General features: G+C 38.0%; 1 long non-coding RNA gene across 1 annotated transcript in view; it reads right to left on the bottom strand.

The window, feature by feature from the left end:
- The window catches only part of LOC138991678 (uncharacterized), a 150,652-nt gene that overhangs the window by 68,960 nt on the left and 56,539 nt on the right, over positions 1-25,153 (bottom strand). The window contains exon 2 of the long non-coding RNA XR_011467550.1: positions 13,611-13,686. This is a non-coding gene — a long non-coding RNA (uncharacterized lncRNA). The remainder of the gene's footprint in view (positions 1-13,610; positions 13,687-25,153) is intronic.

Genomic DNA, 25,153 nt, shown 5'->3' with positions numbered 1-25,153 from the left:
ATATGAATCAGCCATAGGTATACATATATCCCCTCGCTTTTGAAGCTCCCTCCCATTTCCCTCCCCATGCCACCCCTCTAGGTTGATACAGAGTCCCTGTTTGAGTTTTCTGAGTCATACAGCAAATTCTGTTGGCCACCTATTTTACATATGGTAATGTAAGTTTCCATGTTACTTTTTCCTTACATCTCACCCTCTCCTTCCCTCTCCCCAAGTCCATAAGTCTATTCTCTTCGTCTGTTTCTCCACTGTTGCCCTGTAAGTAAATTCTTCAGCACCATTTTTCTAGATTTCATATATGTGTATTAGAATATAGTATTCATCTTTCTCTTTCTGACTCACTTTACTCTGTATAATAGATTCCAGGTTCATCCACCTCATCAGAACTGACTCAATGCAATCCTTTTTATGGCTCAGTAATATTCCATTGTATATATATACCACAACTTCTTCATCCATTCATCTGTCGATGGACATCTAAGTTGCTTCCATGTTCTAGCTATTGTAAATAGTGCTGCAATGAACAATGGGATACATGTGTCTCTTTCAATTTTGGTTTCCTTAGGTTATATGCCTAGTTGGGTGATTGCTGGGTCACATGGTGGTTTTATTCCTAGTTTTTAAAGAAATGTCCATACCATCTTCCATAGTGGCTGTATCAATTTACATTCCCACCAACAGTGCAAGAGGGTTCCCTTTTCTCCACACCCTCTCCAGCATTCACTGTTTGTAGACCTTTCAATGATGGCCATTCTGACCAGTGTGAGGTGATATCTCACTGTAGTTTTGATTTGCATTTCTCTAACAATGAACAGTATGAAAAGGCAAAATGATAGGATACTGAAAGAGGAACTCCCCAGGTCAGTAGGTGCCCAATATGCTACTGGAGATCAGTGGAGAAATAACTTCAGAAAGAATGAAGGGATGGAGCCAAAGCAAAAACAATACCCAGCTGTGGATGTGACTGGTGATAGAAGCAAGGTCTGATGCTGTAAAGAGCAATATTGCATAGGAACCTGGAACATCAGGTCTATGAATCAAGGCAAATTGGAAGTGGTCAAACAAGAGATGGCAAGAGTGAATGTCGACATTCTAGGAATCAGTGAACTCAAATGGACTGGAATGGGTGAATTTAACTCAGATGACCATTATATCTACTACTGCAGGCAGGAATCCCTCAGAAGAAATGGAGTAGCCGTCATGGTCAACAAAAGAGTTCGAAATGCAGTACTTGGATGCAATCTCAAAAACAACAGAATGATCTCTGTTCGTTTCCAAGGCAAACCATTCAATATCACGGTAATCCAAGTCTATGCCCCAACCAGTAATGCTGAAGAAGCTGAAGTTGAACAGTTCTATGAAGACCTACAAGACCTTTTAGAACTAACACCCAAAAAAGATGTCCTTTTCATTATAGGGGACTGGAATGCAAAAGTAGGAAGTCAAGAAACACCTGGAGTAACAGGCAAATTTGGCCTTGGGATACAGAATGAAGCAGGACAAAGACTAATAGAGTTTTGCCAAGAGAATGCACTGGTGGCAGCAAACACCCTCTTCCAACAACACAAGAGAAGACTCTACACATGGACATCACCAGATGGTCAGCACCGAAATCAGACTGATTATATTCTTTGCAGCTAAAGATGGAGAAGCTCTATACAGTCAACAAAAACAAGACTGGGAGCTGACTGTGGCTCAGATCATGAACTCCTTATTACCAAATTCAGATTTAAATTGAAGAAAGTAGGGAAAACCAATAGACCATTCAGGTATGACCTAAATCAAATCCCTTATGATTATACAGTGGAAGTGAGAAATAGATTTAAGGGACTAGATCTGAGAGAGTGCCTGATGAACTATGGAATGAGGTTCGTGACATTGTACAGGAGACAGGGATCAAGACCATCCCCATGGAAAAGAAATGCAAAAAAGCAAAATGGCTGCCGGGGGAGGCCTTACAAATAGCTGTGAAAAGAAGAGAAGCAAAAAGCAAAGGAGAAAAGGAAAGATATAAGCATCTGAATGCAGAGTTCCAAAGAATAGCAAGGAGAGATAACAAAGCCTTCCTCAACAATCAATGCAAAGAAATAGAGGAAAACAACAGAATGGGAAAGACTAGAGATCTCTTCAAGAAAATCAGAGATACCAAGGGAACATTTCATGCAAAGATGGGCTCGATAAAGGACAGAAATGGTATGGACCTAACAGAAGCAAAAGATATTCAGAAGAGATGGCAAGAATACACAGAAGAACTGTACAAAAAAGATCTTCATGACCCAGATAATCACGATGGTGTGATCACTCACCTAGAGCCAGACATCCTGGAATGTGAAGTCAAGTGGGCCTTACAAAGCATCACTACGAACAAAGGTAGTGGAGGTGATGGAATTCCAGTTGAACTATTTCAAATCCTGAAAGATGATGCTGTGAAAGTGCTGCACTCAATATGCCAGCAAATTTGGAAAACTCAGCAGTGGCCACGGGACTGGAAAAGGTCAGTTTTCATTCCAATCCCAAAGAAAGGAAATGCCAAAGAATGCTCAAACGATCGCACAATTGCACTCATCTCACACACTAGTAAAGTAATGCTCAAATTTCTCCAAGCCAGGCTTCAGCAATACGTGAACCGTGAACTTCCTGATGTTCAAGCTGGTTTTAGAAAAGGCAGAGGAACCAGAGATCAAATTGCCAACATCCGCCGGATCATGGAAAAAGCAAGAGAGTTCCAGAAGAAGATCTATTTCTGCTTTATTCACTATGCCAAAGCCTTTGACTGTGTGGATCACAATAATCTGTAGAAAATTCTTCAAGAGATGGGAATACCAGACCACCTGACCTGCCTCTTGAGAAATCTGTATGCAGTTCAGGAAGCAAAAGTTAGAACTGGACATGAACAACAGACTGGTTCCAAATAGGAAAAGGAGTCCGTCAAGGCTGTATATTGTCACCCTTCTTATTTAACTTCTATGCAGAGTACATCATGAGAAACGCTGGACTGGAAGAAACACAAGCTGGAATCAAGACTGCCAGGAGAAATATCAACAACCTCAGATACACAGATGACACCACTCTTACGGCAGAAAGTGAAGAGGAACTAAAAAGCCTCTTGATGAAAGTGACAGTGGAGAGTGAAAAAGTCGGCTTAAAGCTCAACATTCAGAAAACGAAGATCATGGCATCTGGTCTCATCACTTCATGGGAAATAGATGGGGACACAGTGAAAACAGTGTCAGACTTTATTTTGGGGGGCTCCAAAATCACTGCAGATGGTGACTACAGCCATGAAATTAAAAGACACTTACTCCTTGGAAGGAAAGTTATGACCTACCTAGATAGCATATTGAAAAGCAGAGACATTACTTTGCCAACAGAGGTCCATCTAGTCAAGGCTATGGTTTTCCCTGTGGTCATGTATGGATGTGAGAGTTGGATTGTGAAGAAGGCTGAGCACCGAAGAATTGATGCTTTTGAACTGTGGTGTTGGAGAAGACTCTTGAGAGTCCCTTGGACTGCAAGGAGATCCAACCAGTCCATTCTGAAGGAGATCAGCCATGGGATTTCTTTGGAAGGAATGATGCTAAAGCTGAAACTCCAGTACTTTGGCCACCTCATGTGAAGAGTTGACTCAATTGGAAAAGACTCTGATGCTGGGATGGATTGGGGGCAGGAGGAGAAGGGGACGACAGAGGATGAGATGGCTGGATGGCACCACTGACTTGATGGATGTGAGTCTGAGTGAACTCCAGGAGTTGGTGACGGACAGGGAGGCCTGGCGTGTTGTGATTCATGGGGTCGCAGAGAGTCGGACATGACTGAGCAACTGAACTGAACTGAACAATGAGCAATGCTGAGTGTCTTTTCATGTGTTCATTAGCCATTTGTTTGTTTTTTTTGGATAAATGTCTGTTTACGTCTTTTTCCCACTTTTTATTGGGTTGTTTTTCTAGTATTGAGTTGTATGAGCTGCTTTTATATTTTGGAAATTAATCCTTTGTCAGTTGTTTCCCTTGCTATTATTTTCTCCTATTCTGAGGGTTGTCTTTTCACCTTGTTTATAGTTTCCTTTGCTGTGCAAAGGCTTGTCAGTTTAATCAGGTCCCACTTGTTTACTTTTGTTTTTATTTCCATTACTCCAGGGACGGAAGAGCCTGGTGGGCTGCTGTCTCTGGGGTCACACAGAGTTGGACACGACTGAAGTGACTTAGCAGCAGGAGCAACAAGAGGTAGGTCATAGAGGATCTTGCTTTGATTTATGTCATCGAGTGTTCTGCCTATGTTTTCCTCTAAGAGTTTTATAGTTTCTGGACTTAACATTTAGGTCTTTAATTCATTTTGAGTTGATCTTTGTGTGTGGCATTAGGAAGTGTTCTAATTTCATTCTTTTACATGTAGTGGTCCAGTTTTCCCAGCACCATTTATTGAAGAGGATTTCTTTGTCCCATTGTATATTCTTGCCTCCTTTGTCAAAAATAAGGTATCCATAGGTACATGGGTTTATTTCTGGGCTTTCTATCTTGTTCTATTGGTCTGTATTTCTGTTTTTGTGCCAGTACCATACTCTCTTGATAACTGTAGCTTTGTAGTATAATCTGAAGTCAGGAAGTTTGATTCCCCCAGTCCCATTCTTCTTTCTCAAGACTGCCTTGACTATTCGAGGTCTTTTGTGTTTTCATATGAATTGTGAAATTTTTTGTTCTAGTTCTTCGAAAAATTTCATTGGTAAATTGATAGGGATCACATTGAATCTGTAGATCATTTGGTAGTATAGTCATTTTCACAATATTCATTCTTCTTACCCAGGAACATGGAACATCTCTCTATCTGTTTATGTCATCTTATCTTCTTAGTTAAGTTTATTCCTAGATTTTTCTGTGTACAGTTCGTCTTCTTAGGTAAGTTTATTCCTAGATACCTAATTCTTTTTGTTGCAATGGTGAATGGGATTGATTCCTTAATTGCTTTCTGATTTTTCATTGTTAGTATATAGAAATACAAGTGATTTCTGTGTATTGATTTTGTATCCTACAACTGCTAAATTCACTGATTAGCTCTAGTAATTTTCTGATACTATCTTTTGGGTTTTCTACGTACAGTATCATGTCATCTGGAAACAGTGACAGCTTTACTTCTTTTCTGATCTGGATTCCTTTTATTTCTCTTTTCTTCTCGACTGCTGTAGGACTTCCAGAACTATGTTGAATAATATTGGTGAGAGTGGACAGCCTTGTCTTGTTCCTGATCTTAGAGGGAATGCTTTCAGTTTTTCACCATTGAGAATGTTTGCTTTAGGCTTAGCATATATGGCCTTTACTATGTTGAGGTAGGTTCCTTCTATGCCCATTTTTTGAAGAGTTTTAATCATAAATAGGTGCTGAATTTTGTCAAAGGCTTTTTCTGCATTTACTGAGATGATCATATGGTTTTTATCTTTCAATTTATTAATATGGTGTATCACATTAATTGATTTCCATATATTGAAGAATCCTTGCACCCCTGGAATAAACCCAACTTGATCATGGTGTATGAGCTTTTTGATGTGTTGCTGAATTCTGTTTTCTAAAATTTTATTGAAGAATTTTGCATTTATGTTCATCAGTGATAGTGGCTTGTAGTTTTCTTTTTTGTGCATTGTCTTTGGTTTTGGTATCACGGTGATGGTGGCCTCATAGAATTTAAACTTTATTAAATGTTTTCACTAAAAAGTTAGTATATGCAATATTACTGATTAAGGACACTAACATTCATACAACTAAGTGAGGATTTTCCCTTACTGTGGGGAAAATTATATGTCTATTCCACTGATAAGTGTACTGCACATTTTTTGTTTTCTAGCAAAGTTCTTTTGAAATGGGCTTTAGTATCATTTTAGGAAGACAGACACAATCCATCTAATTACTTTAAAAATTCATCTTTTTCTTTATAGAACCAAAAACCTCCCACCTTGGTTACTAGACCTATTTCCAAATGACTCCTGTTTCAAAAACAAAGATACTATCAAGAGTTGTAAAAGTTAGTACATGTGTCATGGGGACCTTATATCATCTCTTGCATCCATCTTTTCTTTTTCATTCCTGCAGTCAATGCCCCAGCCCAAATCCTCATTTCCCCTTCCCAGACCTCTGTCTTTTAAGTAATGTCTTTCTGATGATCAATTATGCACACTACCACCAAGATCATCTCCTCAAAGCATAACTCTTTTGTCTTTTACCCTCTTGGTCACAAATGCTCAGTGGCTTCCAGGGAAGATTCTCCACTCTCTCACCTTCTAACACTTACAAAGTACACACTATGTGCCCAGCACTATTCTAGGTAGTTACACTTATTCTTCATTGTAAGGAAGGTAAAAATATTATCCCCATTTTACAGATAAAGTATTATCCCCATTTTACAAAGTTCAAGTCACTTGTCAAAGAACACAGATAATAGGCTTCAGTACTGAGAGTTTTACCCAGGGATTCTGGCTCCAGGATTCTACCTGCTTGTTTCTTTTCCTAGCTTAACTATGACTCATCCTTCTCTGACTAAACCAAATGCTTTTCTGCTTTGGGGTACTGGTTACAATTCTCTCTGCGCTGGCTATCCACATCCATCAAGTTCCATCTGAAATATCATCTTTTCCAGGAAGCTCACTGAGATACTTCTACAAATAGTGCAACACTGTATTTTGTACTATTTGTACATACATTGCTAAATTATAACTTGCAGGAGCAGAACCATTTCTCACTTTCACTGGCCCCCTTCAGTGTCAGTTACTAACAGAGAAGACTGGCAGGCAATTGCTACAATTGAAATAAATGAACTACTGATGGGTGCTGCTGCTGCTGCTGCTGCTAAGTCGCTTCAGTCATGTCCGACTCTGTGCGACCCCAGAGACGGCAGCCCACCAGGCTCCCCCGTCCCTGGGATTCTCCAGGCAAGAACACTGGAGTGGCTTGCCATTTCCTTCTCCAATGCATGAAAGTGAAAAGTGAAAGTGAAGTCGCTCAGTCCTGTCCGACTCCTAGCAACCCCATGGACTGCAGCCCACCAGGCCCCTCCGTCCACGGGATTTTCCAGGCAAGAGTACTGGAGTGGGTTGCCATTGCCTTCTCCGGCACTGATGGGTGAAATCATGAAAATAAATACATTCACCATAGGCAAAAGACAAGTCTAAGTTTTTGAGAATTTTTCTTTTTTTTATTTCTACAGATGCCTGCATCTTGCATCTATTTTGAGCTACTCTTCCTCTTATTCCTATGAAATAAAAATCAAAATGTTTCTTTTCTTTCAGTTTTTGTTTAATTAAGATGATTTTCTATATGATTGACTATAAAGGCCATAATTATACTATCAAATTCTTTCAAAACAACAATTTAATGCAAAATCTTAACACTTGACACTGTTTAACTCTAAAATGTAGTAATTTTTAAAAACCTGTGTGGGAATAAGGTGAATTTATTCAGGCTATTTTTGCTGGAATGCAAATGAAAGTTATGGCTACCTTATTATTTACTACTATAGCAAGCTCCAGGAGTTGGTGATGGACAGGGAAGCCTGGAGTGCTGCAATCCATGGGGTTGCAAAGAGTTGGACACAACTGAGCAACTCAACTGACTGAACTGATACACTTTTGTAAAGAGGAAAGGTTTATAAGTTGTTAGAAATAGTAGATGGCCGTGCCAAACCAAGATCCTTTCTGATGTGTTTATAAGAGGCATCAGTTATTATAAAACCAGGAACGACAACATGAAAACAGAAGACTATAGCTCAAGCAAGGTACACACCTTGATCTTTTTTTAAAATTTTATTTATTTATTTTAATTGGGGGCTAATTATTTTACAGTATTGTAGTGGTTTTTGCTATACATTCAAATGAATCAGCCATGGGTGTACATGTGTCCCCCATCCTGAACCCCCCTCCTACCTCCCACCCCATCCTATAGTTAAAATATTTAGGGAAAAAAGAATCACAGGATTATGAAGTTAGAAGAGGACTCATTAGAATCTTCTTGAGGGACTGTAGATATGACGGCAGAATAGAAGGACTTGAGCTCACCTTCTCTCACGAAAACACCAAAATCACAACTGATGAACAATCATCACCAAAAAAACCTGGAACCTACCAAAAAAGATACTCTACATCTAAAGACAAAGAAGGAGCCACAGCAAGATAGGAGGGGTGCTTTTGCAATATAATCAAATCCTGTCAGTTGGGTGACCCACAAATTGGAAAATAATTATGCCACAGAGGTTTTCCCATAAGAGTGAGAGTTCTTAAACTCATGTCAGACCACCCAGCCTGGCGGTCTGTGATCAAGAGGAGGAGCCCCTGGAGCATTTGGCTTTGAAGGCCAGTGGGGCTCGAGTGCAAGAACTCTACAGGTCTGGAAAAAACAGATTCTTCTCTGACCCAGGGCAAAGCAGTGACTCCACAGGAGCCTGAGCCAGACCTATCTACAGGATTTGGATGGCATCCTGGGGTTGGTGGAGGTTGGCTATGGCCCAGTGCAGGGTCAAGGACACTGGTGGTGGAGGCCCCTTGGGAATATTCATTGGTGTGAGCTCTCTTGAAGGCTGTCATTTTGGCACTAAGATCTGGCCCCATCCAACAGCCTGCAGGCTCTAGTGCTGAAAAGCCTCAGGCCAAACAACCAGAAGGGCAGGAACACAGCCCCACCTGTCAACAGACAGGCTGCCTAAAGTCCTTCTAAGCCCACAGTCGCCTATAGATGCACCATTTGACATGACCCAGCCACTAGAGGGACAAGATCCAGCTCCACCATCAGTGGACAGAGATCAGTCCCTCATACCAGGAAGCCTGAACAAGCCTCAGAATCAACCTCACTCACTAGGGGACAGACACCATAAGTAAGAACTACAATCCTGCAGCCTATGGAAAAGAGCCCACAGACACAGAAAGCTAGACAAAATGAGATGGGAGACAAATATGGTTGAAAAAAAGAAAGATAAAACCCCAGAACAACTAAGTAAAGTATAGATGGGCAATATGCCTGAAAAAGAATTCAGAATAAGTATAATAAAGATGATACAAGATCTCAGAAAAAGAATGGAGGCACAGAATGAGAAGATTTAAGAAATGTTTAACAAACAGGTAGAAAATTTAAAGAACAAACAGATAAACAATACAATGACTTAAAAAATATACCAGAAGGAATCAACAGCAGAATAACTGAGGCAGAGGAAGGGATAAGTGAACTGGAAGACAGACTGGTGGAAATCACTGCCACAGAACAAAAAGAGAAAAGAATGCAAAGAAATGAGAACAGTCTAAGAGATCTCTGGGACATTAAACACATCAACATTCACATTATAGAGGTCCCAGAAGGAGACGAGAAAGAGAAAGGGCCTGAGAAAGTATATGAAGAGATAATAACTGAAAACATCTTTAACATGGGAAAGGAAACACTCACTCAAGTCCAGAAAGTACAGATAGTCCCATACAAGATAAACACAAGGAGGATTATGCCAAGACAGACATTAATCAAATTAACAAAAATTGAAGACAAAGAGAACATGTTAAAATCAACAAGTCGAGGCAAAAAATAACATCTAGGGGAATCCCCTAAAGTTATCAACTGATTTTTCAGTAGAAACTGTGCAAGCCAGAAAGGAATGGCATGAAACATTTAAAGTGATGAAAGAGAAAAGCATGCAACCAAGAATACACAGCAAGGCTCTCATTCACAGAAAAATCAAAAGCTTTACAGACAAACAAAAGCTAAAAGAGAATTCTGCAAAACCAACCCAGCTTTACAACAAATGCTAAAGGAACTTCTCTAGGTGGAAAAGATAAGGCCACAACTAGAAACAAGAAAATTACAAATGGGGAAGCTCACTGGTAAAGGTAAACATACAGGAAAGGTTGGAAATCATCCACACACATATTTCAAGAATATAAATGCAGGTTATTGGAAACACATTTGAAAGTAAGAGACCAGGAACCTAACACAATTTTGTATGATTATAGACTACTGTATCAAAACCTCATGGTAGCTGCAAACCAAAAACCAACAGATATACACACACACACACAAAATCTAAATCTAACACTCAAGATAGTCCTCAAGTCACAAGAGAACAAAAGACCAATGCAAGAAAAAAGACCTGCAAAAACAAATCCCAAAATAACAATAAGAACACACATATCAATAAGTAGCTTTGATGAAAATGAATTAAATACTCCAACCAAAAGACACAGAATGGCTAAGTGGATACAAAAACAAAACCAGTATATATGCTGTTAACAAGAGACCCACTTCAAATCTAGGAACACATACAGACTGAAAGTGAGGGGGAAGGTATTTTATGAAAATGGAAATCAAAGGAAAGCTGGGTAGCAATACTCAAATAAGGAAACATTCTCATTTACCACTACATCAAAATAAAACAAAATACCTAGGAACAAATCTAGCTAAAGAGATAAAAGACCTATACTGAAAAGCATAAGGTACTGATGGAAAGAAATCAAAGATGATATAGACAAATAGAAAAATACAACATGTTATTAAATTGGAAGAATCAATACTGTCAAAAGCAATCTACAGATTGACTGGAATCCCTATCAAATTACCAATGGTATTTTTCACAGAATTAGACAAAAAAAAATTCACAATTTGTATGCAAACACAAAAGACCCCAAATAGCCAAAGCAATCCTGAGAAAGAAAAACAAAGTTAGAAGAATCAGGATGCCTGATTTGAAACTATACTACAAAGCTACAGTCATTTTAAGAAGTATGGTACTGGAACAATAACAGAAATACAGATCAACAGAACAGGATAGAAAGCCCAAAAATAAACCCACACACCTATGGTCAATTTACCTATAACAAAGGAGGCAAGAGTATACAATGGAAGAAAAGACAGTCTCATCAGCAAGCAGTGCTGGGAAAATTGGACAACTACATGTTAATGAATGAAATTAGAATATTCTCTAACACCATACACAAAGATCAACTAAAAATGGATTAAAGACCTAAACATAAGACGAGATATTATAAAACTCTTTGAGGAAAACATAGGCAAAACATTCTTTGACATAAATCACAGTGACATCTTTTTTTATCCACCTCCTAGAGAATGAAAATAAACAAATGGGACCTAATTAAACTTAAAAGCTTCTGCACAACAATGGAAACCAATAAAGAAAATGAAAAGACAACAGAAAAAATGGGAGAAAATATTTGCAAATGATAATCTCCAAAGTTTACAAATAGCTAATATAGCTCAATATTAAAAAAAAAAACAAAGAACTCAGTCAAAAAATGGGCAGAAGAGCTAAACAGATATTTCTCTAAAGAAGACACACTGATGGCCAAGAGGCACATGGAAAGATGCTCACCATCATTAATTGTTAGAAAAACGCAAATCAAAACAATGATATGTCATCTCACACCAGTCAGAATGGTTATCATCAAGAAGTCTACAAATAATAAATGCTGGAGAGGGTATGGAGTAAAAGGAACCTTCCTATACTGTCGGTGGGAATGTAAACTGGTACAGCCACTGTGGGCAACAGTAAGGAGGTTCCCTAAAAAAACTAAAAATAGCAACTATATGACCCAGCAATCCCACTCCTGGGCATGTATCTGGGAAAAAACATGGTTCGAAAGCATATATGCACCCCAATGTTCTTGACGCACTGTTTACAATAGCCAAGACAATAAAGCAATCTAAATGTCCATCCACAGAGGAATGAATAAAGAAGATATGGTAAATAAATACATAAAAAAGAATGAAAAATTGCCATTTGCAGCAAAATGCATGGACCTAGAAATTATCATACTAAGTGAAGTCAGGCAGAGAAAGAGAAATATCATGATACCACTTCTATGTGGAATCTTAAAAAATGATACAAATGAATTTATTTTAAAAACAGACTGAAAAACAAACAACTTAAGGTTGCCAAAGGGGAAGGGTCGAAGGGGGAAAGATAAATTAGGAGTTTTGGATTAACACACTACTATATATAAAATAATCAATATGGACCTACTGTATTGCACATGGAACTCTACTCAATAGTCTATAAAAACCTATTTTGGAAAAAATCTAAAACTATATATATATATATATGTATGAATGTGCAACTGAATCACTTGGCTGTACCCCTGAAACTAACACAACATTGTAAAACAACTATACAACAATATAAAATAAAAATTTTAAATGTTAAAAATAAATAACATTTTCATTATGCATAGGAAAAACTTAATCTCCTTCCTTTGGCTGGGAACACATATACACAGCCATTGTAGGTAAATTAAGAACATTCTTCATGTTTAGTCTCTCTTAGGGTTGGAGATTCTATCATTCTTTTTTTTCTATCATTCTTTTTTGTCATTCATACAGTACTTATGCTACATTTAAGTCTATTTCTCTTCTGTCCTGAAGATGGACAAGAACTGGCAACCATCATCTCCGTAACAAGAGCCTTCCTGTACCTGAAGATAATGTTTAATCCCTGATCAGTTTTTTTATCTCAAGAACAAAAAAAGTAACTTTTTTTGTGTTACAAAAATATGATTTAATGTTGATCTACATGTAACATCCTAGAACTCTAAGGAAGTGAGGGAAGAGGAAAGGAATAATCAAAACAAAGGTTTATATATATAATATATTATACATATTATTTATATTATTATAATATATAATATAATAATATATATTATATATAATATATAATACTATATAATAATATAGTATTATAATATATATAATAATATATTATATATATATAACAAATCAAAAACAAAGGAACAGCAGGCCAGATAAAATAGGAAATAAAGGCTACATGGAAAGAATTAAACATCCTTGACGGACTCCAAAAATAGTATCTGAGCGCTCATTATTTGCAAGGCACTATGTAGAGGGCTTTATGCAGTTGTCGTATAGCTAACACTTAACTGAATGTGTACCTCATGTCAAGCATCATTCTATGTGCTTTTCATATATGAACTCACGTAATGTACAGTCTTTACAACATCGCAAGTATAAGATATTTCCGTATTTCAGATAACGAACTGAAACAGAGGCTTGTAACACCTTTATATTCTTAGTGCATTCTTTTAAGGACATCATTATTCCTATTTTACACACGTAAAAACTGAGTATCACATTAAATAACTCGCCCATGATCAAAAGAGTTGGTAAGTCAAAGAGCTGGGTTTTAAACTAAGAATTCTCTGATTCCAAAGTACTTTCTGACTACATGTTTAACTTGAGAAAAAAGAAAATACTAACAACAATAAGCACAATAGAGTATATCACATGCTAGTAGGCACTATTAAAAGAGTTGGGGAAATGCAACTCAAACACAGGAGGTCCTGTTTCAGAGCTATGCTCTTACCACAACACTATATTGCCCCTTGTAATCAAAATATATAATGGGAGCAACTGACTGGGGTCATGAAAAATGAGAATGGTCTCACCTGTAAATATATGCTGGTACTGCCATATAACTAATACTTGTTGAACACTCACTAAATAACTTCTGGAAGACACTGTAACATGTGACCTAGATCCCCCTCAGGAATGAAGGACTTATTGGACTAGTTGATGGGAGTTCCAAAAGAAGACAGCCCTCAACTACCAGGTCTCATTGAAAAAACTTACCTGTGGGGTTGGCTGAGGTCTTCGCTGGGATGCAGTGCAGCTCATTTCCTACAGGTGTTAATCCAAAGAGTAATCCCTAATAAATAAGAAACATCCTGAATGTTAACTTTGACCTGAGAGTTTGTTTCCCTAGGAACCCAACCTGAAACATTTCACAGAATCTCATTTAACTCTCACCATCCTATGAATCAGACGCTATTATTCTCATATACTCATTTTACAAACGAAAATACAAAGGTTTAACTTTCCCAAGGTCATAGAGCTGGTCAAGGATGGAAACAGAATTTGAACAGAGAAGTATAATTCTAGAGGTTATACCCTAAATTTCTATAAAACTGTATATATAGAGACAGAATCTATATATACAGACTGTTTATGTTGAGACTTGTCATTAGTTCAACATGTATTTAACACGGAGGGGAAAGAGGCACTGTGAGGACTCTTAAGATCTTAAAGGGAAAAGATATCTAACATTTATGTTTAAAGCATAGGCAAGAATAATGTTAGCAGCTGGAATGACCTGAAATGTAAACCAGGTGGCCTGAAAAGGAAGACTGGTCAAGAAAATAGTCAAACAATTTTTACCTCTATGGCTTCCACAATTTATTTAAGAAGAACAAACGAAGGACCAAAAGTTAAAAAGTTCCCATATGAAAGAGGAGAGGAAAATGTTCAATTAAAGATAAACCTTACACATTAAATAATCTTAAATTCAAAGAGAAAAGGCTTCACTCTCCAATATGCAGTGTTTATCATTTGATACATCTGTCTAAGCATCTTTCCTCATATGAGAGAAGTTGAAAACACAAAATGGCATATGGACCGGACTTTAATGAGAAGTTACAGGGTATGAGTTCAGTTCAGTCGTTCAGTTGTGTCTGACTCTTTGTGACCCCATGAACCGTAGCACGCCAGGCCTGCCTGTCCATCACCAACTCCCGGAGTCCACCCAAACCCATGTCCATTGAGTCAGTGATGCCATCCAGCCATCTCATCCTCTGTCATCCCCTTCTCCTCCTGCCCTCAATCTTTCCCAGCATCAGGGTCTTTTCAAATGAGTCAGCTCTTCGCATCAGGTAGCCAAAGTATTGGAGTTTCAGCTTCAACATCAGTCCTTCCAATGAATACCCAGGACTGATTTCATTTAGGATGGACTGGTTGGATCTCCTTGCAGTCCAAGGGACTCTCAATAGTCTTCTCCAACACCACAGTTCAAAACCATCAATTCTTTGGTGTTCAGCTTTCTTTATAGTCCAACTCTCACATCCATACATGACCACTGGAAAAACCATAGCCTTGACTAGAAGGACCTTTGTCAAAGTGATGTCTTTGCTTTTGAATATGTTGTCTAGGTTGGTCATAACTTTCGTTCCAGTCTATCTGTTCACAATATTCTAAGAGATGTGGGGCAGTGTTAAAAGATGGGGTGGGGAGAGAGGAGTTAAGGCCATAGTTATGGCCATATCCATAGCTTTTGCCCGAGTTATACTATTCAATCACAGATTTCCTCCAATGTTAAAAATTTCCAAGTACTATTGGCCATCTTAATTTTCTCACTTTTTCCAGAACAGATAAGATTCAAGACATAAATCCCTTGACTCATATGTAAGCTTAAATTGTGCAGAATCCATGTTTTAAAACTACACTTTTTTTATGGGCATGAAAATTTTCCTGTATTTCCAACGGAAGGAAGGGGAAAATTACAACTAAAATAAAAACCAATATTAAATTTATTCTCAGTGCTCACATGTCCTGGGCACATTTTTTATTTCACTCAAAACCTAAAGCAAATTTAAAATACATTCAGAACATGAGAGGGCCTGAAAAACCAAGTTCAGAGAAAATGGGATGCAGTTAGCAAAGATTACATGCATCAGTGAACTGTACTAAATTGAACACTTTTAAATGCCAGAGATTTTCTCTGTGAAACTGGGGGGTTTGAAAGGAAAATCAATAATGTTGGGAAAGAGAAACCTTCTTCACACATCTCTAATTAGTCATGGCAGAATCTGGTGGATTTCCATATTACAACTGGATCAAACTTGTGAAATTGGTTTTGATCCCAGACTCATTCAGTACATCTTCTAGAAGCTCCACTCAAGACAATCAAAGGCTTTTCAACCTTGAATGATCACCAAGATCACTCTTTCAGTGTGCATCCATCCTATATTATGTTCAATGTCTGTCTAATGTTGCCTCCAGCAAATCTCCCTGGAATTACCCTGAAAGAGCTCCATTTATAAGAACAGGCAAAGACTCTTCAAAACTGGTCAGCTTCAACTTTAGCTTAAGCCTTCAAAATCTGTATTAGTAAGTGAAACCAGGCATAAAGAGGCATAGTTCTTCATATCTTTTATTTTTTTAATAAGTAAGATCAATATTGGCCATATTGTTTACATTAGGGCACAAAGTCTTCTGTAAAGTCACCACTTAAGTCTAATAATGAAATAGGTGAAGATTTTCTGTATTTTTCTAAATAATCAATATCAAAGCTGCTGATGCAAATTTATTTGAACCCCAGGGAACATATCCTTTGAAATTCTGGGAAATTTTTAAAAACAGTGTGCAAATCAATAAGTGGACAAAAACATCTCTGTCAATGTGTTCATTTTTATTTGGAGAGGAAATATATCTTTAAATGTAAACTCTCACTCCCTCTATGAACCCTTTCCCCAAATCATTTCTTTTACAAAAGAAATTCATGACAGTCATATGAATGTAAAACAGTCTTTCTGGCTATAATTAAAAGTGGTGTAGATGTCACCTCCCTGAACAGGATGACTTCTCAAGCCCAAAAGCCAGCCTTCTCAGTCTTCCTGTTTCTAATCTTTTGTAATACTCTCATGCTTTTCTCTTTTCCTATCATTTCACATCCAGTTTTGGAACTTTAGCCAACTGGTATGGTTTGAGGGCATTTTCAGAAGGGATTCTACTGGCCTGGTTTGGTTGGTATATGTTGTTTTGAATGGGATGCATCATGAGATTAAAATATATTTTTTCATTACTGCCTATTTTCACAGTCCACTGAGCAAAAACACAAAGCAATTTTTTTCCTTCCCTCATTCTCCCTTTCTCCCTTCCTTCTCTTTCTTCCCCTGTGGAGTTCAAATTAAAGAAAGGTGAAAATTGAAGCTGTTGTAGGCAAGGCGATTGCAACATGCATATTTGATTTTTATGATGGATCTAAATTGCTGAATAAGGCCATGGAACAAAGGGAGACTGCGGCTTCCTGCCCATCACATGCAGCCACTGAATGCAGAACAAAAGCTTCGACCATTAGGGGCTCAGCAGGGAGACACATTATATAAATGACTTTGTCTTTTTCTGTCCCCTCCCCCCCACTGGGTGCACTGGACAGGGATGAGGGTGTGGGGTGGGGTGGGTGTGTGTGTGTGCACGCGTGCGCGCTATGATTTCCCAGGGCAGGAGATAATAAATCCTGGCAGCAGCAGTGGGAATAGAAAACATACAGCATGTTATGATTCAAAAAGGCCATGCTTTACTCACTGGACCAGTGCAGCTCTCAACCCTGTGGTCAGAGCATTGCTGGACACAACTACTTCCCTGAGGAAGTTGGTGTCTTTTCAGAACAACCTATAGCTTTTCTCTTAACTACTTTGTTTCTTTCATCAGGAATGATGAAGCATAAAGAAAAACACTTCAGAAAAAATATAAAGGCCTACTATTCCAAGGTAATTGCCATACCTGCTTAAAGAACAAACTGATATACAGTTCGTTGTGACACTAGTTTCCCAGGAAGCTCCTATTTTTAATTCTTCCTTCCAGACTCAAGGTTTTTCTTTGGCAGAAAAGGAGAACCATATATCAATAAAAAATTATAAGCTATCACATAGCTGAGTCAACCTGTTTTTAAGAGGCCTCCTGAGGTGGTGACCTGAATAGATGCTACTGTTTTTCCTGGCTTGAAATAGCAGTAATGCTATACATATACATTCAACAATCTTTGTACAGACTTTGTTCTGAAGGATTTTAGTAAGCTTCAGAGAGGTGAATCATTTTATTATTTCTAATATTACTGTAAGAGGTAGGGATTAAAAGAGATTCTCTTGGCAAGTTCTAGGTGGAAGCACAGAGTGATTAAGTATATGAGGGTGATACAGTAAGCTGGAGGCAGGCTAAGAGTGAAACCCAGGTCACTGGATGCTCACTTCAGGCCTAACTATCACGTATGTTTCATGAGAGGAAATGACTCAATGATATGCTTCTATTTTTTAGTACAATTCAGAAATTATTCTAAGATGTTCTGACAGTCCTCCTACTCTCAAATGTAGTAGAGAAAGCAGTCCCACTGCGAACCAAAGTAACTGAAAGTCAGTGTCAGGTGCTACAGAACCAGAACTGAGGGTTCTTGGTGAGACTGAATTCCAAAGACAAACTCAACATAGGGCATATACATCCTTAAGCAGCCTAACGATGATGGAATTGTGTAAAGCTAGCTAAACAAAATGCCATGAGGTAACTGCCATTTGTCATACACCTTACTTCCCTGTCTCAAAGTGGGCAATTCATTTGAAATAAAGTAGAATCATACCAGTTACATGAAAGCTGAGGGACAGACCGTGGGTTGTTACTGTAGAGTAATTCAGTTCTGAGCCACAGAGTTCACCAAGCAACCTTTTACAAGTTCTTTTGGATCTTACTTTAAGATGGTTAAATTCCTTCTAACTGGGTAGGAAAAAAATCTCTCAATAAAGACTGCTTAATGGATTAGGATGATATTGACACTTATGCTTATCAAAGGTTTAAGCAAATGGGATGAATAAATGGTTAAAGGGAGTCCCCTAAAGCTACATGTTCAGAGGTAGGGGTTAGTAGTACCGATGGATCAGTATATTGGAGAAAGTGAAAGAAAGAAAGTGAAGTCGCTCAGTTGTGTCTGCCTCTTTGCAACCCCATGGACTGTAGCCTACCAGGCTCCTCTGTCCATGGGATTTTGCAGGGAAGAGTACTGGAGTGGGTTGCCATTTCCTTCTCCAATATTAGAGAAAAGAATGCTAAATAGTTATTCATTTCTTTATTCATCTACTCTATTATCAAATATTCATTAAGGGCTTACTAAGATTCTGCCTTAGATAATAATTCTATATGTGGTTAGGGGTGGTGGTAAAGATATTACATAGTTATACAAATATCTACATAAATAAACATCTGGCAAGAGATATGAAGAGAAAGAGCAGTGCTCTATGAGAATATTAACTGGTAGGACCTACCTCCTCAGCAGGGGGTCAGGGATGGCTTTAATGAAGACAAGACAGTTAAGCTAAGCCCAGAAAGAAAAAGTTAGATATGCTCTAATTACATTTTCATCTTCTGAGGTACATCTCAAGATATCAATTAAATACGAGTGTCAGGAAAATGATGTATTTATTTAGGTTTACTTATACACTACTGGTAAAGAACTCAGCTGCCAATGCAGGCGACCTAAGATGAGGGTTCAATCCCTGGATCGGGAAGATCCCCTGGAGGAGGAAATTGCAACCCACTCCAGTATTCTTGTCTGGAGAATCCCATGGACAGAGGAGCCTGGCAGGCTACAGTCCATAGGGTTGCAGAGTCAGGCGTGACTGAGCATGCATGCATGCATACCTTCACATCGCATTTATCCTATCAAAGAAGAAAATTTTCTTACTTTACTTAAAAGTAAAACAAAAGACAAATTTGGCAACTTAAATTAATTTTAGAGTAAAAGTCAAAGGCCAGAAGGCTACAGTTGTACTGTACAACATGGTAGCCACTAGCCTATTTAATTTTAATTCAAATTTAAAATTAAGTTCTCCAGCTACATTAGCAACACTTTCAGTGTTCAACAGCCACTATATTGGACATCATTGCAGCTAGAGGCTATTAAAATTTAAATTAAATTAAACTAAGCATTGAGTTCAATTGTACTGGCTATAGTTTTGAGTGCTCAATTTCAAGTGAACAGTGGCTATCAGTGGACAGCACATATAGAACATTTCTATAACTGCACAAACTGCTATTGGGGAGCATTACAAGATTATCTAGCACCTTACTGATGCTCTAATTTCACTTTCTACCATCCTTGTTTATACCATCCTAGCCATGCTGGGATCTTTGTTGCTCCCCGAGTATACCAGGTATGATCCTGCCTCAGGACCTTTGCATAGTTTATTCCACACCTTCCTCTCCAGTCACATATAACAGTCTCCAGCTGCTGTCTGTATTCTTAGCCATAACAGTTTTCTTTCTATATTCCTCATTTTCCAGGTTTCCTTTTTCTCTGCTGCTGCTGCTGCTAAGTCGCTTTAGTCGTGTCCGACTCTGTGCGACCCCATAGACGGCAGCCCACCAGGCTCCCCCGTCCCTGGGATTCTCCAGGCAAGAACACTGGAGTGGGTTGCCATTTCCTTCTCCAATGCATGAAAGTGAAAAAATAAAGTGAAGTTGCTCAGTCGTGTCCAACTCCCAGCGACACCATGGACTGCAGCCCACCAGGCCCTTCTGGGCTTTGCAAATATTACCTTTCCTTGGAAGGCTCCTCCTTCCTTAAAGACCTTTCCTTCAAATATCAGCTTATTTATTATCTTATCATCAAGAAAGCCTTTTCTGACTAGGTCACATTCTCCTCTTACAAACTCACATCCTTTTCTTGCATAGTGTTTATTATAATGACAGGTTTACATTTATTTATGTCATTTTTTATTCATATCACACTCTTCATATCCACTGAGAGTTCCATGAGAGCAGGCACCATGTCTGTTTTTGATCACTGATGAATTCTTAAAATGTAGCAGAATGCATGGAACAAAACAGGAGTTTAATAAAAATCTATGATTGAATTATCAATGGATGAATGCTTGGGGGAAAAATAGCCAATGGTCAGTTAAAATATACATGCTGTTTGTGCTGCTTCCGTGCACGTTAAGTACCCAAATTTTAAGATTATAGATAGTAAGCAAAAATGAATGATGGGAAATGTGATGTCAGAGTGTGAAATACTTTAGATTGAAAAAAAGTAATGCTCTCCCAGGTATTAGGCTTCCCTGACAGCTCAGTTGGTAAAGCAACTACCTGCAATGCAGGACACCCCGGTTCAATTTCTGGGTCGGGAAGATCCCCTGGAGAAGGGACAAGCTATACCCACTCCAGTATTCCTGAGGTTCCGTTGAGGCTCAGCTGGTAAAGAATCCACCTGCAATGTGGGAGACCTGGGTTTGATCCCTGAATTGGGAGAATCCCCTGAAGAAGGGAAAGGCTACCCACTCCAGTATTCTGGCCTGGAGAATTCACTTCACTTCACTGCTCTCCCAAAAGATACTATAATTAGTTTAGGCATAATTTGTATTCTTTTTATTTATCTGAATTTTCAAGTATTTCTCCATCATCATGCATTGGTATTGTAAGGATGTTATTTTTTAATTGCAACATAAAAAATTATACTTCAATGCATCACAAAGCCAAACTACTTAGGAGGTACAGTGGTTAAAGTGCTTCCCTTGTGGCTCAGCTGGTAAAGAATCTGCCTGCAACGTGGGAGACCTGGGTTCAATCCCTGGGTTGGGAAGATCCCCTGGAGATGGGAATGGCTTCAGTATTTGGTATTCTGGCCTGGAGGCTTCAGTATCCTGGCCTAGAGAATTCTATGGATTGTATAGTCCATGGGGATGCAAAGAGCAGGACATGGCTAAGCGACTTTTCTCTTTTCACAGTGGTTAAAAATAAGAGTGCTTCTTTTTTTCCCTGCCTGACAAACCAGAGATGAATTCCTCATTCTGAAGTTTGCTGGTTCTGTGACCTTAAGCATGCCACCTCACCTTGCCTCTCTGAACTGCACCTTTCCAATGAAGATAACAATAGTATTCACTATATAGGATGGTTGGGAAGATTAAATAAGATAATGGATATAAAACATTCAACAAATGGTAGCTTAAAACATATATGCTGAAATGGTCATATTTAAAGTGTCATGGCTACGTGAGCAAAGATCTCAATAACTAGTTCATTTCTTAATTTGAAAGTAAAAGATTTTGGGTTACAAATTCCAAGTTTGGCTTCTCATACCGGATATGCTCTCAAGGTACCTTTCTTTTGAATGTGACTGGTCCACATACTCTAGGAATTCAAGTTAGCACCAAAAATTAAATTTATTCATTTATTCAACAAGTACTATATGTCTCCTGTATATCATGCACTGGGTTAGGGATGATAAAGTTAGTAAGATAAAATATATTACTGTATTTCTTTCAACCTAAATAACCAACATGATGTCTAGGTGAGCACCTAAGATGAAAATTTAGTTACCAATTGTCACAAACTATTTGCATTATACTGGTACAAAAGTATTTGAATAAATGATTTTTATAGATGTGTGAAATGTACTTTCATAAGGATATTTCTTAGCACTGTGTTTATACTATTGAATATTTAAGTGCCCAATAATTGTGGATTAGTTACATAAATGATAATAAATCCCTATAATGAAATACTATATAACTATTAAAAATGCAGCAGAAGAAGTACATTCACTAGTTTGGAAAGATGTTTATGACACATTGGTAAATCTGTTTAGATTTTAAACTTGAAAAGGTTTCAAAGTTGCATATTTAATAAGAATCTACTTATTAAAAAAACTCCATGCTGCTGCTGCTGCTAAGTTGCTTCAGTTGTGTTCGACTCTGTGCGACCCCATAGACGGCAGCCCACCAGGCTCCCCTGTCCCTGGGATTCTCCAGGCAAGAACACTGGAGTGGGTTGCCATTTCCTTCTCCAACACATGAAAGTGAAAAGTGAAAGTGAAGTCGCTCAGTCATGTCTGACTCTTCGCGACCCCATGGACTGCAGCCTACAAGGCTCCTCCGTACATGGGATTTTCCAGGCAAGAGTACTGGAGTGGGGTGCCATTGCCTTCTCCGAAAAAACTCCATAGTGTATGTCTATATAAGCAAAATGACAGGAAGGACAACATCAAAATGTCATCGTTTCCTATATCAAGTTGTTCACAAATATGACTAAATATTAAAACCAAGAGAGGAATTGAAATAATAAACTGATATAGGGTCACAATTAGAAATTCTGATTTAACTGATTCTCTAAGGGGCCTAGGTGTCAATATTTTAAATAATGCATTCTAGGTGTTTCCAATATGCATCTAGGATTGAAAATACTTTTTCCTAAGTAGTGGGACTATATTTTATTTTATCCATTTTTCTAAATTATATACATGAGTAGTATAGATTATTCATGCAACAATGAAAAGTTATGTCACAAGCAGAATACTGTTAATATTACTACAGGTTGCCAAATACTGAATTAGGATGTAGAGTAAGGTTCCTCATTTTGTAATGCTTGATTTTAGCTAGTTATCTCTTTTCTTTTTTTTTTTAAATGATGAGTTTATGGTGAAACTTGCCTGGTAATAAGCATCAATTTTATTATATAAAGGAACAATTGCTGGCTTTATTGATTTGTTGAATGTCTGTTTATTATTTTTTTTCTTCTAATTTCTTTTGGTTTTGTTCTTTTTTCTCCACCCTCTTCAGATGGATGCTTCGATCATTGAGTTTTCAGCTTTTCTTATTTTCTAATATACACTTCTATAGCCAAAATTTTCCTTCTAAAAATGTTCTCTTTTTCTTCTAAGCATGATACTCTTTTCTAGTCTAAGTCCATAGTGATCTGAGAATATACTGTTCTTTTTCAATATTTTGACTTTTTCTGTAATTTCTAGTGATAGAACTACAGTCCAGTTTTTAAACTATTCTGTGTGCATTTTTAAAAAATGGGTATTAAAAGTCAAACAGAGAAGGACAAATATCATATGATATCACTTACATATGAGTCTACAAAAAAAAGATACAAATGAATTTACTTACAAAACGGAACAGACACAGAAAACAAACTTATGGTTACCAAAGGGGATAAATTACAAGTTTGGGATTAACAGATACTATTATACATAAAATAAACAAAAAGGACCTAGTGTATAACATAGGAAGCTAATATTCAGTATCTTATAATAAACTATAACAGAAAAGAATCTGAAAAAGAATACGTATCTAAATGTATCTAGTCACTTTGCTGTACACCTGAAACTAATACATTGTAAATCAACTATACTTCAGTTTTTTAAAAAATGGGTATTATGTAGTTGTAACATGAATTCTGAAGTTTTACAAGTCACAACTGTTAAGTGAGTTGTTCACATTTTCCTTCTATTAATTTCTGTCTGTTTATTCTAAAAGTCATTGAGAATGGTGTGATAAAATCACTCACTGTGATCATGAGTTTCCGTATTTCTCCTTTTTGTCTCATAAAGTTTTGTTTTCTACAGTTTGAGGCTGTGTTATTAGGGACATACTTACTTAGAATTATTTTAGCTTCCAGGTAAATTAAGTATTTCGTCAAGAAATGTCACTATTTACAACTAATGATACTTTAAATGACTTCATATGATCTTAATACAGCATTCACATATTTCTTTTGGTTACTGTTTAAATTTTTGGGGACACTGTATTATTGACCCTAGTTCTTCACCCCTTCTAGTGTCTACATCCTTTGCCATGGGACTGCTCTTCATTCCACTAGAGGCGGAGTACCTCCCTGAGCTTTACCTTTGGGTTCAGTCATAACATTTATTTTGGCCTTGAGATGTTCGTAGCTACACTGCATACAGAGATTTGAAATGTGCTTGTTCAGTAGAATTTGCTCATGCTTCTACCATTGTCATGTCCAGTGGCTACCACTCTGTGTTCCCAGTGCAGGGGACCTGGCTTCAATCCTTGGTCAGGAAACTAGATCCCACATGCCACAACTAAAGTTCTTATGCCGCAACTCTCAGATGGTAAAGAATCCATCTGCAGTGTGGGAGACCTAGACTCGATCCCCGGGTCAGAAAGATCCCCTGGAGAAAGGAATGGCAACCTACTCCAGTATTATTACCTGCAGAATTCCATGGACAGAGGAGCCTGGCGGGCTACAGTCCATGGAATCACAAAGAGTTATACACGGCTGAGCAACTAACACTTTCTTTTTTTTTTAATTTTATTTTTAAACTTTACAATATTGTATTAGTTTTGCCAAATATCGAAATGAATCCACCACAGGTATACCCGCGTTCCCCATCCTGAACCCTCCTCCCTCCTCCCTCCCCTACCCTCCCTCTGGGTCGTCCCAGTGCACCAGCCCCAAGCATCCAGTACCGTGCATCGAACCTGGACTGGCGACTCGTTTCATACATGATATTATACATGTTTCAATGCTATTCTCACTTTCATGTCACAACTAAAGATCCTGCGGGAAGAACGAAGATCCTGACTGCCACTAAGACCTGGCACAGCCAAATAAATACATGTTTTTAAAAATAAAAAGAAGAAAACAAAAATATGTCCTGATTGTACTGCTGGTCCAAGGAAGAGGACCTAATCTGTACTCAAATTCCAGTTTGCAGCCAAGCTACGTCTATCAACTCATCCAAAGATGTATGAGAAGAAATACTTTTGTTTCAAGCCACTGAATCAGGGGCATTATTGTGGCAAAAGTGAACCTATATAGATGGTAAGATG

The sequence above is a fragment of the Bos mutus genome, chromosome 18 (genome assembly GCF_027580195.1).
Source record: "Bos mutus isolate GX-2022 chromosome 18, NWIPB_WYAK_1.1, whole genome shotgun sequence".
NCBI classification, from domain to species: domain Eukaryota; kingdom Metazoa; phylum Chordata; class Mammalia; order Artiodactyla; family Bovidae; genus Bos; species Bos mutus.
This window is presented reverse-complemented; position numbering and strand designations above follow the sequence as displayed.